Here is a 15,676-nt window from a genome sequence, read left to right as displayed (position 1 = left end):
CCACAATAATACTATTACCACTCAGATAAGTTGTGGAGTTAAAAGACGGTTATTTTAAAATTTTGTGCATGTGGCAAAAGGCCAAACCCAACCCAACCTAATATTGGGTTTTCCAAAATAGATTGAGTGACACCCTACATACGGAAAATGATCCTTTTTGCTTAATTCGTAGTTTGTTTGTTCTTGAAAGTACTATTTGATAAGTAGCTCTAAGTAAACATGATCGTTGCATTGGAATAAACTTTAAATCATTAAATTCATAATTTTGTAATAGTTTAAGTTTTTAAGTTTTAAGTAATCAATTATTTATCATGTTATCGGAGCAAGTGATCTTAAGTTCAAATATTGTCTGCACTAGTCTACCTTAGTAAACATTTTCCCCTTATTCAAACCACTGGATAGAGCTGAAAATGCCATATTTTTGCCCACTTATTTTTACTTGAGTATGTGATACATATAATTATTATAAATGGTCTTTATTTGGTATCTCGGTTAGGACTTGTTAATACAGTTGTGTGTGCTCTTATGATCCAATGTTTGTGGTTTAAACCCACCTACCTCCTCCTCGACTATCTACCTAGCCAAAAAACTATATAAAAAACATTTTTTTACTAACTAAATCCCTTTCTGTGGGATTTAATTCTGAAATCAAACCCCTTTATTTACTTTTAACCCAAAAAAAAAAAAAAACAAAAGAATTATTACGTTTGAGTCAATTTGTTTACCAGTTAAGCTTAAATTTAGGTTTGAACTTGACTCATTTATTAAATAAGCCAACATAAACCATTTTTTTTAGTCGAGCCCAACCTGTTCAAAAACATTTCTATTTATTTATATCTCTAGTGGTAGGAGATTTTTGATGGCGCAGAGGCAACATCAAACCTCTTTTGTATGTTCATACAGAACAAGTATTGAATAAACTGTTTTTATGTAAAGATAATTTTATTGATAACGAAAGAAATTACCAAGTATGTGTAGACGACTAAATTTCTTATTTGAAATAAATCAAACAAGTAAAATAGTTTCACGAATGCGAATTTGTATTGATGAATGTGTGGTACAATTCTCTGTGATTACAAAAGAGTGATCCTCTTATTCGATCTCCTTAAAAGATTTGTTGATTGGAATTGTGGTAATGTGATTTTGATTCGAACACCAAATATTCTTCAATTTGGCTAAAGGATGGATCGAAGACCCTTGAAACAGAATCACAATGAATCTCTGGCTGTGAGCTTGTTAGAAATTCTTTGTTCTTCGTGTTCTTCGTATGTTCTTGGTGCGTTCTTTTTCTTCGAAGGTTTGTGGTGGAAGTTCTTCGGTGCTTTAGAGGCTTTAATCCGTAGAGAGCTTCGTTGATTTATGGTTTGTTGAGGTTTCTGAAGGCTTTTAAGCTTGATTTCAGTGAACTTTGAGATTTAGGCAGATAGTTTGGATGATTCTGCTTCGAATGTTCTTCGATTTTGAGTTCAAAGTTCTTGAAGGCTTTGAGGCTTGATTCCTGTAGAGCTTCTGTACTTTTGAGTGTTTCTGAATCTTCTCTGATGCTGCTTGTGCTTTAGATGGCTTGGTGCCCTCCTAAATGTCTTAGGAAGGCTTCTATTTATAGGAGTTTGGGGGTGGGTGAGCGACACATGGCGGATTCTGATTGGTGACACATGTCACAGCTTGATTGATTCGCTTATGTCATCGCTTACTCGTGCGAGACTGATTATGTCATTGCTTACACGTGCGAGGCTGCGTATGTCATCGCTTACATGCGTTGATGCGTCATTGGTTTTTGCATGACACTTGGCAAATTTCTGTTGGTTTCTAAGTAGTGATAGCAAAACTTAGCAGCAATACATGGAGCTTTGTAATTGGTTGTATTTTCTGGACTTAGTAGTGTGAAGTGTCAACTTGTGATAGGTCGGGAATTTTCCCTCTCTACAATATGTAAATCCACAATTACTAACAGATATATAAAGGGAGGACACTTTTCCATCCAATTACAAGTTTTAGATTTAGAAAAAAAATAAAAATAATAATAATAAGAAGAAGTTGAATACCACTGTTTGAGAAATATCTAGCAATCTACCACTTTTTTAAAACTCGAGTTTTAGAAACTCGAGTTTGACATGGAACTCGAGTTTAAGAAAATCGAGTTCCATCAAAAATGCCACACAGAACTCGATTATGTGGAACTGGAGTTCGTTGCAATGTGTTACTCAAGTTTAGTACACTCGAGTAACATGTAAGAAACACAGCACTCACACAACCACAATTGTTTACTTATCTAATTTTTTTTTTTCCTCATTGGCTTTCAGTTTTGTTTCTTATTCTTCCAGGTGTGGGTTTCTCTTTTTTCTTTCTTTTGTCAGAGTCATGTGGGATGGGAGGCCACAATTGTTGACTTATCTAATTTTTTTTCTCATTCTTTAGACACAGGCAAATAGTTTTATCACAAGGAACTCGAGTTTCATAAACTCGAGTTCGAAGTGGACTTTTTACACAACTCAATTTTCCTAAACTCAAGTTCTATGTCAAACTCGAGTTCCAAAAAAGTGGTACATTACTAGATATTTCTCAAACAGTGATAAAACACTAGTAATTTCGAAAAATTGTGGTATTTGGCTATTTTTGCCGTCATACTTTTTTTTTTTATGAACAAAATAAATAGCCATATAGTTGTTAATGTTTTGAATCTTTCCATTGTAATTGATCAGCTTTTTAAGTGTAATCACACATAAATTAGTAAACAAATTATTTATTTATATGCTTTTGTTGCTTCTGAATAGAATTGGACCCAATAAAATGATCACATCTATTATGTGCCAATAATAATTGCTGTATTGATGCACTCAACAAAATTGTAGAAATTTTTAAATGTCAATGCCCTAGACAGGGATGGATTTACATCGAGGGGGCATGGCCTTCTTGGCCGAACTTTTTGAAATTTATTGGGCATGACCCAATAAATTTCTCTCTAAATGGAAGTACGATGACACTTATTATGCGCCAATAATAATTGCTGTACTAATACACTCAACAAAATTATAGAAATTTTTAAATGTCAATGCCCTAGACAGGTACGGATTTACATTTTACACCAAGGGGGCATGGCCCTCCTGGCCGAACTTTTTGAAATGTTGCATACTCATCTTGACTACCTCAAATAATTCCAAACTACAAAAGATTCTCCCTCAAAAAAAAGAAAAAAAAAGGGTAATTTCTCTGCATTCAATCATGCCCCCTCAATTTTCATAAACCGACTGTGAACCACTTTCCGTTAACCGATCTCTGACAGATTTTGATTTTATTTTGCATATGACCTTTCATTCCTCAAATCATTTGCTTCCCCACTTAAGTTTTCAAGTATAGATTCAAAGTTTGGGATTTGTTTTCCAATTTGAGGCTACCATATAGCACATGAAAAGATATTTTCATGTCTTGAACTATGTTTATAATTTTTTATACTATTATTTATCATAATATATATACATATATATATATATATATATTGAGAGAGAGAGAGAGAGAGAGAGAGTATTATTGACTTATCTAATTTTTTTTTTTTCTCATTGGCTTTCAGTTTTGTTTCTTATTCTTCCAGGTGTGGGTTTCTCTTTTTTCTTTCTTGGCATAATTGCATTTTTTGTCCCTACATTTTGGGTCATTTTTCGATTTGGTCTTTAAACTAATTTTGCTCCTAGGTCAATCCCTGAAATCAGAAAATCGATTTTATTTCGGTCTCTGCCGTTAACCCACTAACAAAAAAATCTGATGTGGCAAACGGAGTGCCTTGTTGGCACATTAAATATTGACGTGGCTATTAGAATAATAATAAAATATTTTATTTTGCCTTTTTAAAATGCCACATCAACATTTTAATTTTTTTTAAAAGCCACCTTAGAAAATTAAAAAAAAATTTAATGAAAAACCTTAAATTTAATTTAATTAAATTTTTATTTTTCATAATGTTGTTCATGTTCTTCAGCTTGTTTTTCATGTTCTTCACAAACCAAACCCAGCAACCAAGAGCTCAAATCACAAGAACACAAACCAAGAACTCACCCATCACAAGAACACGAACCCAGCAACCAAGAACTCAAACCCATATTAGAAGAACACAAACGAAAAGAAGAAAAAATTAAATTAAATACTAACAGGAAATATTCTTCATGTTCTTCCCAAGTCCAAGAAGCAACTAAACCAATCTCTAGCAAACCCCAAATCTAGCAACCAAATCCAATCTCCATCAAATCCAGAAAAACAAAAAATAAATCCAAGAAACCAAACCATAAATAAACTCGAGAAACAAACCCAGAAACATAGTAACCAACCCAATCTCCAGCAACCCATAAACAAAGAAATTTTCTTGGGAAACAAACACACAAAAAACCCATAAAACCAAACAACTCCACATTCTCTCCAAAAAAACAAAAACAAAAACAACGAGCCTCCCACGTGAAAACCCTCAAGGGAAACTCCACCGAACCAAGACCCAAGACCGCATCATGATACGGTCCATGGCAGATCGTTTTCTCTGCATCAAGCTTGTGAGCTCCGGCCATGGAGTTACAGTGGAGAGAGATTCCGTCCATGGACGGTGAAGAGAGAGAAAATATTTGAGATTAGAAAAAGAAATAGACTTAAAAAGATAAGGTTAAAGAAATAAGAGGAAAAAAAAAAAGAATTTTAAAAAGAGAGAATTTGATATTAGTAAATGCTGATGAGGTTAAAGAAATAAGAAGAAAAAGAAAAAGAATTAAAAAGAAAAAGACTAAGGTAATGATTTTCATTTTTTTTTTAGAAATGATTTTACTTTAAATTAGATTTTTTTTTTTGTTTAAATTTTCTAAGCTGGCATTTTTTTTTATTAATTTAAATGTGATGTGGCATTTAGAAAATGCTAAATATATTATTTTATTTTATTTTATTAGCCACATTAGCAAATAGTGTATTCCGTTTGCCACATCGGATTTTTCTGTTAGTGGGTTGATAGCAGGGACCAAAATAGAATCGATTTTCTGAATTTAAGGACTGACCTAGGAGCAAAATCAGTTTAGGGACCAAATCGAGAAATGACCCAAAATGTAGGTAGGGACCAAAAGTGCATTTACGCCTTCTTTCTTTTATCAGGGTCACGTGGGATGAGAGGCCACAATTGTTGACTTATATAACTTTTTTTTTTCTCATTGTTTAAACAGAGGCAAATAGTTTTCTTATTGGCTTTCAGTTTTGTTTCTTATTCTTCCAGGTGTGGGTTTCTCTTTTTTCTTTCGGGTCACGTGGGATGGGAGGCTACAACTGTTGACTTATCTAATTTTTTTTTTTCTCATTGTTTAGTCATTGGCAAATAATTTTATAACAAGGAACTCGAGTTTCATAAACTTGAGTTCTAAGTGGACTTTTTAAGCAACTTGATTTTCCTAAACTCAAGTTTGTGAAACTCGAATTCCAAAAAAGTGGTACATTGCTAGATATTTCTCAAATAATAGTAAAACACTAGTAATTTCAAAAAATAGTGGTATTTAGCTATTTTTGCCCTATATCGCAATTATAAATAATCAAGTGCGGTCCAAAATCCCAAGAAAAATTCTTCACGGCTAAAGTTCAACGGACGCAATGCTAACAGGGCAATGACATTATTGAAATTTTTGGCCATTTTTTTGGGCACAGATTGAACTCACAAGAAGTGTCCTCTCCATTTGTCAGTGAGATACATGTTTGTAGCTTATTAGATGAAATCAGAAAATGGCCGAATATGCTGTTTAAATTTATTACGTGACAATTCAAATAATTTTGTGTATTTTAATCACATGATCAAATACCAATTCATGTTGGGATCAAGTGAACTATGGCCTCACATAAATTTATTTATTTGTATAATAAATATTCTTATATAAATATTTAAATTTGACCCTCAAAATATTAAAATGTCAATACAACCTTTTTTTTTGTGTGTTTTATGAAATTAAAATTCTTTAGTTAAAAAATATTTTAATAAAAAAAAGGGGGCTTAAATTCTTCAAGAAAGATTACTCTTTTATTTCGATTCTAAGATAATTTCTTACTCTATTTGTGCAGGCTCATGCTTCCCTCTTTTCTTCATCCTCGATTCGTTCCTCGTGATAAATCAATTAAAGAGGTATAAGGAGGTTTTAAGCACCAAAACGTTGGCTTACTAATTAAACTTAAGCCAATGAATTGGGATTCCCTTAGGCTAGTTATGTAGGTTGGGCTCAGTTTATAATACTGGGTTTCATCATTTAGTTAATAGGCCTACGGAATGCTCACACTTGTTTTAATCCCATCCTCTTGCTAGTTTAGATAGTCTTTTGTCACCAAGATCAAGTCCAAATCAGAGAATGAAGAATGGCTTTAATAAGAAGGCCCAATTTTCAACCCACAATGACCCCGATGCTTCTTTTCAACCCACAATTTAAAGCAAGAAAATTTTAACTTCGGCCCATCCATGCTTATGAAGTTAACCTTAAAATCATGCTTTTTATAATAAAATTTGATTTTATTACTCACACTTCTTGTTAATTTCATCATCATCAAATCATTACCATTATGGCATTTCTTGTCACACAACACAGTTTTAGACCATGATGCCATGAAAATAAAATTCACTACTTGAGATGTTGTAACAAATTTGAACAATGGATTTTGTGTTCATTGATTAATGGGTCTTGTTAACGGGTACCTTTAAAGCAATTGTTAATAAATTATTTTAGGAAAATTTTAACACCACTTTCATAGGAAATATAGAAAGCTATTAAATAAATTAACTACTTTATCATTTTTTTTCATAAAATATTTTTAAAAATAATTCCTAAATCAATATCCTTAAGACATTTGTTAACTTTTTCTTTAATTAATTAATTAATTAAACAACGCCATTTAACTTTAGAAGAGGTTGGTGAACACGTGGGGTGTACGTGGGGTTTCACACCTTCCCACAAGGTAACTTAACCATCAAACTTGTACGTAAATTTTTTTTTTTTCTTTATACTTCGTGTGTGGAAGTTAATTTTAAAAATAGTGAGTTTTGAAAATTTTAAGGAGACATCACTAATTTTATATTTGTGTGTAACTTCTTGCGCGTGCGCGCGCACACACACACACACACACACACATATATATATATATATATGAGGTTTAGAATCTAATTGGATCTAGACTCTTCGATTTTTATTCTTAATAATTTACTTGTCACAAAAATTAAAAAATCAGATGGAACACATGACGCAAAATTGAACTCTAATTAAAATTCAATTTAGAATCTAATTGAATTTAGACTCTATTATTTTTTTAATCTAATAATTCACTTGACACACAAATTTAAAAACTGGATAATACACGTGGTGTAAAATTAGACTCTAATTTAAAATTTAATTGGATTTTCTCTTAGTTTTGGTTATTAATATATACTAGTTTGTAACCTCATGCATATGCATGGATACACTTAAAGATATATAATAAGATGCATAATATAATTCCTATATATATAATTAAAATACTATTGATAGTCATTTTTATATTTTGTTAACTCTTTAAAAAATTGTAAGGATATTATTAGGTATAAAATGTAAATTGTCCATATTTTTTATAAAAAAAAATTATTGTGAAGCACTTTTTTTTTTTTTTTTTGTACTCACTTAGATGAATATTTATGATATGATCTCACATTTGATTCTAAAATTAAGAAATAAAACTATTTAAGAATAAATAATTTAGGATATATGGCACAAAATTGAAACTCTAATTTAGAATTTTAATTTGAGTTTCTCTCATCTTCACCTATTATATATTTATATTATATATATATATATTCATAATAAAAATAAAAATAATTTCTATTTAATAATAATTGACTTAATTAAAAAAAAAAAAATTTACGTACAAGTTTGATGGTTAAGTTACCTTGTGGGAAGGTGTGAAACCCCACGTACACCCCACGTGTTCACCAACCTCTTCTAAAGTTAAATGGCGTTGTTTAATTAATTAATTAATTAAAGAAAAAGTTAACAAATGTCTTAAGGATATTGATTTAGGAATTATTTTTAAAAATATTTTATGAAAAAAAATGATAAAGTAGTTAATTTATTTAATAGCTTTCTATATTTCCTATGAAAGTGGTGTTAAAATTTTCCTAAAATAATTTATTAACAATTGCTTTAAAGGTACCCGTTAACAAGACCCATTAATCAATGAACACAAAATCCATTGTTCAAATTTGTTACAACATCTCAAGTAGTGAATTTTATTTTCATGGCATCATGGTCTAAAACTGTGTTGTGTGACAAGAAATGCCATAATGGTAATGATTTGANACCAAAAAAAAAAAAAAAAAAAAAAAAAAAAAAAAAAAAAAAAAAAAAGGAAGAACTAAAGACCGAATCCAGTGAAAGAAGAAGAAGAAAAGAAAAAAAAGAAAAAGAAAAGAAACCCAAAAACCCGAACTCAAAGAAGAAGGAAAAAAAAAAAGGCAAAACTGAAGACCGAATCCAGTGAAAGAAGAAGAAGAAAAAAAAAAAAAAAAAGGAAGAACAATAGAGATGAGAGAGCTCTGCCAACTGAAGAGAGAAGTGTGAGATGAAAGAGATGAAGAGAGCTGTTGAGGACAGCACACGTGAATGCCTCTGACCGTGGGACCGGATGTGTCATATTATTTACAAGTTTGCCATTGAAAACTGAAAACAGCCAAAAGTTGTTTTCAGTTTCCACAACTCATAACTCAAAAAGTAGAGAATTGAGTGATGGAAACAGAGTTATGGAAACAGAATTATCGTTTGCCAAACAACCTTTTTGCTATGGGTCTTACCATTTTTGAGAATTGAGTTATAAAAATAGAGAATTGAGTTATGAAAACTAGTGAACCAAACAGCCCCTAAGGTTGATAAATGAAACTACATGGTCTAGACATGCACTTTATCAATAATTGTCAGTTCACAAAATGAATTTTCTTGACTTAGCTGAATTTTCTTTTTTCTTGATGGAGGTAGACTTAGTGGGCGATTGGCTTCAAATTAAAGAGCCAACGTATTTTACTATTTAACTTATTTTTATTATTATTTATAGACTCCATTGTACTTTTTGATACTATTTATGAGTCTCACTATACTATTTCAGCTAACTTTTACCTTTATTTACAATACTTTCAATAAAAAATTTTCAATTTTAACAAAATAAACTAATTTCAAACGGACTCTTAATTATTAATGAGAGACTTTCGATGTATTATTTATCCTTGCTCTACGGGGCAATGACCTTTTTTTACCGCCGACTGAATTCAATGAGATGTGACCTGTGTGTTGCTTTATAGATTATAAAAGAAAAATGAATAAACTGGTATAATGCGACTGTGAATTGGACAATAATCTGGTCCAACGGGTTTGAAAAGAAGTGGCTTTAAAAATAGAAAAAACCGGTTCAACAGTTCAATCTATCAAATTTTAATTTTAATTTGATATTTAATCATTTTAGTTCTTTAAATTATCATAGGTTAAAATAATTAATCACTATTAATTTAATATTAATTTTCTTGTGTATACATTTTTTTATTTGTACTTTGATTGAAGGATTAATATTTTTGTAATATAAATTTATCTATTTATATTTTGCTATATCCATTTTCTTAAGACGGTGACACATGAATTTTATTATTACATGTAATAAATGAATATAAATTTTTTTTTTAAAAATTCCAAGTTGAGTCCAAATAGTTAACACACAATTTAATTTAAGTATCTGATAGTTGTTATAAGAGATTTAGAGTTCAATCTCTACCTACTCCAAAAACTGATCGGTGTTTTAATCTGATGATAATGACCTATCATCAAAAGTAGACGTTATAGGTTGAAACTCTATAAATTTTTTTTTTATTTATAACCTTATTGGTTTTTCTTTAAAAAAAAAACATAATAATAATAACAACAACAACAATAATAATAATAACCATTATTTTCATATGCTATTAAGCAAGTAAGACTTTTAAAAAATTTACTTAACCCATAATCAAAGAAAACTCTGAATGTCCTATCAAAAAAAAAAAAAAAAAAAAGAAGAAGAAGAAAGAAGAAGAAAAAAGAAGTCTCTGAATGTGATAAGAAGATGAGAGGAACTGCTCTTCGGTTATATATATGCTGGCATGTCCTAGACAAGCTTCTATGTGCAAAAAACAATGGCCTCTAAGAAGTTCATCACTTTGGTCGTTCTCTTCATTTTGATGCTTCTCTTTGCCTCATCAAAAGTGGAATCCACAGGAGTAGCCGAGGCTTCCAAGCTTGGTGGGTAAATCTGCCCTTTTTCTTGGTTTTTATGTTCTGTTAATTTGTTTAATGTTTCAGAAAACGATAAAGTTTTATTATTTTCTGTTGATTATGTGGATCAAATGGAGAAGAAAATTTTGGTGTCCTTTTTCTTTCTTTTGTTAGAACTCTTTCCGACAATATATGTAGAAAGAAATTTTTAGGTGGGTTAGAGTGGAAAATCTTTTGAATTCTTTTTGTTTTCCTTTATTATTATTATTATTATTGGTTAATTAATCTTTCTCCTCATTTATTATTATTCTGAATTTGAGGCGCCTAAAATCGATATACTTAATTTTGAAAGTCCTTGATCATATGGCATTAATCCCATTTACTTTCTCTTGTACATGTGTGTATTTGTTTCTCAAAAATTTCTTGCTCTTTCAGGTTCCAAGAGTCGGAAACTAGTAAGTGATGGGTATCCTCCAGCAGATGGCTGTCGGGGCCATAATTATTACAGTAATAATGATTGTACAAAAAGTCATCCTGATCCGTGACTGTGATCCTCCGCTCTATAAGCGCCATAATGTTCGAGGTGTGTAGCTCATGAATAAAAGGAGTGAGGGATTTCGGCTTCTACTGCTTGCTGTCTGCTTCTTCTTCTTCTTCTTCTTCTTTTTTTTTTTTTTTTTTTTATTTAATTTGGCATTGTACTAGTTATCAGGGAAGCACGGCTAGTCCCGCATATGCTTCTTCGATAAAAAATAGAATACAAAATAAAGGGCTAGTCAATTATCATTTTGGTAAATTGGTAATATTTTGTGTATCCACTCCGGGACCTTTGAAATTATATTATGTGATGTCCTCTCGGTATATATTACTGATTAGAAAAGGTATAAGAACACAAATGATATTATTGACATTGCTGTAAAGATGATTCTCGATTCCAAGCCCCGTAGTGACCATCTCATCTTTGATAGCCTAATCCATGCATCCTGCAGGTTCTAAACGATATATACGTTTGAATCTAAACATGAGAGGGCAAAGGAAAATTACTGTGGGAGCGTGGGGCTGCATTCCAAAATTCAAATCATCTCACATTTTCTAGCCATCTCAATAATAAATTACTTAAATTTCAAGTTTTCATATTTTTAAACTTTTGGGACAGAGAAAATCAAAGAAAATCATCTCAAATTTTAGAAACATTTTATGGAAAAATGATAAAGAAATTAATTTTGTTGATAACTTTTTATATTTTTAATAAAAATGATATCAAAACTTTCCTATTATGGTTTATTAACAATTACTCTAAGGACACCCGTTAATATGATCTGTATTAATATAGAAGATCTTAGCATTTAAGAAGGCAACAGATCAATAAAACGTCATAATAAATGACCCTTACCCAACCACTAGAAAGCTCTATAATGGTACCATTAGTTACCAACAGAGGCTTAATTACCTCATTTAAGGAAGGGAACATAAATGATTATATAACGGTATCATAAGGAAAAGCCTAGGATCACGTAATTTTTCACAACTTCTTACTACAACTGTGACATGGCAAAGTGTGATTGGTAAAGAAAAAATAGTGGGTCCATGTGTAAATGATAATTAACTATTCGCAAATTGCCACATCAGAATTGTGGCAAAAAAGTTGTGGAATAATTTGTGGTCCTAGAACTACTCGTCTCATAAAGCCTATATAAAAGCTCATCTATAACACCTTTTTTCTTTTTTTGAAGAAACATACACACAAGGGAGATAGAAAGAGATTCTAACACAAAGGTACACCATAAACTTTACTCAAAAACCATGGTTGCTCATCCTTAACACCTAAAAGAGTTAAACACTTACGGTATCACTCACTAAGAATCGCAAAGCCATTTCACAAGTTAGCACAATCTCAAATAGATGTGATATCCCATGCGCTAATTGGTGAGGTGACACTAGCCCAACGTGTAGAACCCCGTTTTGCAACATTCGTATAACCTTGTTTCGAGGATAAAACCGTTATTTCATGATGTAAGAAAAAAAAATTTTAATTTTGATCGACCATTGAATTTCTAAATACTTTATTGAAAAAATTTTAAAATTCTAACAATCAAAATGATATATCATTTGCTTAAATCAGGCCATCCAATTAAAAAAAGTATAACTGACTCAAGATTTAACTGTTGATATGTATTTCTATATATGATTAGTACTAGATACGTGGGATTAGTGGTAAAGCTAGAAATTTTTTTCAGGGAGGCCATATTAATATAACAAAATTCTTAAGTAAAAAAAAGTATTATCTTATAAATTAACTTTAACTCAACAAAACTAAGTCCCATGTTCTTTCATATTCAAACTAAAATCATTTATTATTAATCATGAACTAAACTTTTTTAGCAATCTATTTTTATAGATATACAGTTAAATAATTACTCAAAACTCATTCCCATTTTGGCCATCGTAATCTAGGAACACGTTGAAAAAAGCAACATATATTTCTTTAGGTTTACATTTTTGGTTGCTCAAAAAAAATATATATATATATATATTTTAAGTTCACATCTTTGGGCCTTTATAAGGGTTTAAAATTTGAAGTTTCAATATTCAAATAAAAGATTGAGCAAATCTTGAACCTAAAATCACAAGAAAAACGTCATGGGTAGTTCAATGGAGGCTAGGCATTACTGTGCAGGGCAATGATATCGTAGAAAATTTTTGGCCATTTGAGGAAAAACATCTTCTCCATTTGTCAGTGAAATGTGACATGTTAGTGGCTTATTAGATAAAAATCACAAAATGATATATTTTTCATCCTAACTAATTTGGAGAAAAGTCTTATGTCGTATTACATGTCAATTTAAATAAGTACTCGTTTTAATTTGTAATCACCTGACAAACTCAGGTTGGGACGAAGTGACCTATTAAATAGGTCAAAGAGGATTAAGAAGAAGAAAAAAAAAAAAAAAAACACAAAGCGAGCTATCTTATAAACTTGTGACCCTCTTTGAAATAAATATCATAAAATCTTATATATGTATTGTGGGGGTGAAAAGCCCAACCTAGTATATTGGGCCTTAGGCCCTATTCGAGGGCTACTGTTTGTCCGAAAAGATGAGAATACTTGAGAAGAAGCCCACGTGAAAGAAACATACTTGGAGATGAACGGGGGTGTAGTCCGAGGAGATGTTTAATTGTCCGAAGAGGCCATTATCCTCGGATTCCAAGAGGCTTGGTCAAATAGGTGTCTGGGAAGTTCAAGTAATCCTCCAAACAATTCTAATGATAAAGATGAACCTCAGGCACGCATGAGGATAGTAGGAACGGAGAAATATCTAGAAGACAAACTTCAACCACCACATTAAATGCACTGCATCTACTTTTCTGACCGTATTAATGTGGAGAAGACCCCTGAACAGTACAATCTCAGCTACCGCCACTCACACAAGGCTAAAGAAGATACATGATGGGACATGCACTCAAGTGGGTGTTTAGATGATGAACAAGTGGACGATGAAGATGAAGGGAGATGATGCTATATAAGAGGGGAGGCCTCTGATAAAAGGGGGATCGAGAAAAGAAAGAAAAAAGAAGAAAACATCTTTACTGTAGCTCCAAGAATTGTAACCAAAGTTCATTCAATAAAACTCCTTTTCGGACGTTCACTTTTGCCTTCGTCCAACCATGATTGCATGTTAGTTCATCCGTAAATACCATAATCAACTCGTTTAATTTACGTCCGGCCCAGCTCTTTCACCCACTCTCTACAAATTCATTGTTCAGGGTTCATTGGGCTCATAATTTGAACCTATTGGGCTTGGGCCACAAAAATTGACCCTACATGTATATATATATATATATATATATAGAGAGAGAGAGAGAGAGAGAGAGACAGAGAGAGAGAGGTTCAAGTTACACCTAATGTAGTTTTAAGTAATATTATATTACTCAATAATTTTTTATTGTAAGTGAATTTTGACAAATCTGCTATTGAATAACATTATCTTCGCCTCTATGCTTATACAATTTCAAGGTGATAAAAAATCTATAGTCATATCGTCAATCAATTGTTTAAATACAGGTTTTTGTAATTTAAAATAATGCATGAAATATGAGTTTATGGATTGACTGGTAAATAATATCTGATTGACATGAAAATTGGCATATATATATATATATATATATGTTAAGAATATATATATATATATATATATAGTTTTATGCAGTAAAAATTTTAAATTAAAAAAAAAATCAGCAATAAATTAAGAGCAAACCCAAAAGGGGCTACAAGCCTTCAAGAAATTAAAGATTATTCTTTTATTTCTATTCTAAGATAGTATTTTTAATTTTTTTTTTAATTTATCATTATATCTTTTTGAATTGTGTCAAATGCTGGTAAGTAAAACTAAAAATGAACAATCTTTCAACTTGTTTACAAAGAGTGTATTTATACTTACTCTTTTTTATTGCAACCATAAGATGATCATTTTCAATCATAAATATCGTCAAAACAATAATTCACAATAAAAAAGAATATGATTTTTTAAAGAATGATTTGGTTTTGTATATAAAAAAGAAATTATTGTGAAATTTTAGTACATAATTAATTATAGATTATATTTGAAATATAAAAGAAAACCAAATTCCATTTTGATAAACAATTGTTTTGAATGTATCGAAAAATCAATTAATTTGTCTTTTTTATTTTATTTATTTATTTTGTGAATATTGAATGGATACTGTTGAGTTTTCATTGGTACATTTAACATGGAATTTTTTAGTGTTTTTCCCATTCATGAATTATAAAATATTTTTACTCAGGCTTTGGTTGCCCAAAACTAAAGTCAGGATAGAATATCTGACTGAAGAATAATGTGTGGTTTGTCAATACTTGTCGATTAATAAAATACCCAATAAATTTTCCTGACATAGGTACTCCCTTGACTAGAGTCAATATATGGCTAATGTTGGGTCAAGTGGGCCATCTTTGTCTCCAGGCAAGAGATATCATTTTCATCAGAGTAGCAATGCGAACCACTCCCAAATCAATCTCCGTCTAAATGTGGCCTTTGGTCAAGAAACCCAGGCAAAAAGTGGTTGAATTTTAAAGCTTTAGCCATCACACCATTATATATCTCATATAGACTTTGATTTTTCTTAGTCGAGGTCAATCGTCTCAGCTGAATTTTACTTATGATTTATCTATGGGTTCCTCTTGCAAGACCAGTCTTGGTAAGTGAGAGTATTACTTACGGGTCACGCCAATAAGAAGTCACTTCAATCTTCTTTCTTTCTCCTTTTTCATTAGATAATTAACTTAAAAAAACATAAAAAACAAAAACATCATCTATTGATGTCTTATTCCTTTTTCGCTCAAGATTAAAAATAAACACTTGTCACGCTACGCTAAAATAGATGCATGTCCTGACACTTGTGTGTATAATTGC

At 31.0% G+C, this 15,676-nt stretch overlaps 1 long non-coding RNA gene across 1 annotated transcript; it reads left to right on the top strand.

The window, feature by feature from the left end:
- Positions 1 to 10,064: 10,064 nt before the first annotated feature.
- LOC136065916 (uncharacterized) lies at positions 10,065 to 11,050 on the top strand. The gene is made up of 2 exons (XR_010627501.1): positions 10,065 to 10,274; positions 10,683 to 11,050. It is a non-coding gene; the product is annotated as an uncharacterized LOC136065916 (long non-coding RNA).
- The last annotated feature ends 4,626 nt before the right edge of the window (positions 11,051 to 15,676 follow it).

The sequence above is a fragment of the Quercus suber genome, unplaced genomic scaffold (genome assembly GCF_002906115.3).
Source record: "Quercus suber isolate HL8 unplaced genomic scaffold, Cork oak 2.0 scaffold_1320, whole genome shotgun sequence".
NCBI classification, from domain to species: domain Eukaryota; kingdom Viridiplantae; phylum Streptophyta; class Magnoliopsida; order Fagales; family Fagaceae; genus Quercus; species Quercus suber.
This window is presented reverse-complemented; position numbering and strand designations above follow the sequence as displayed.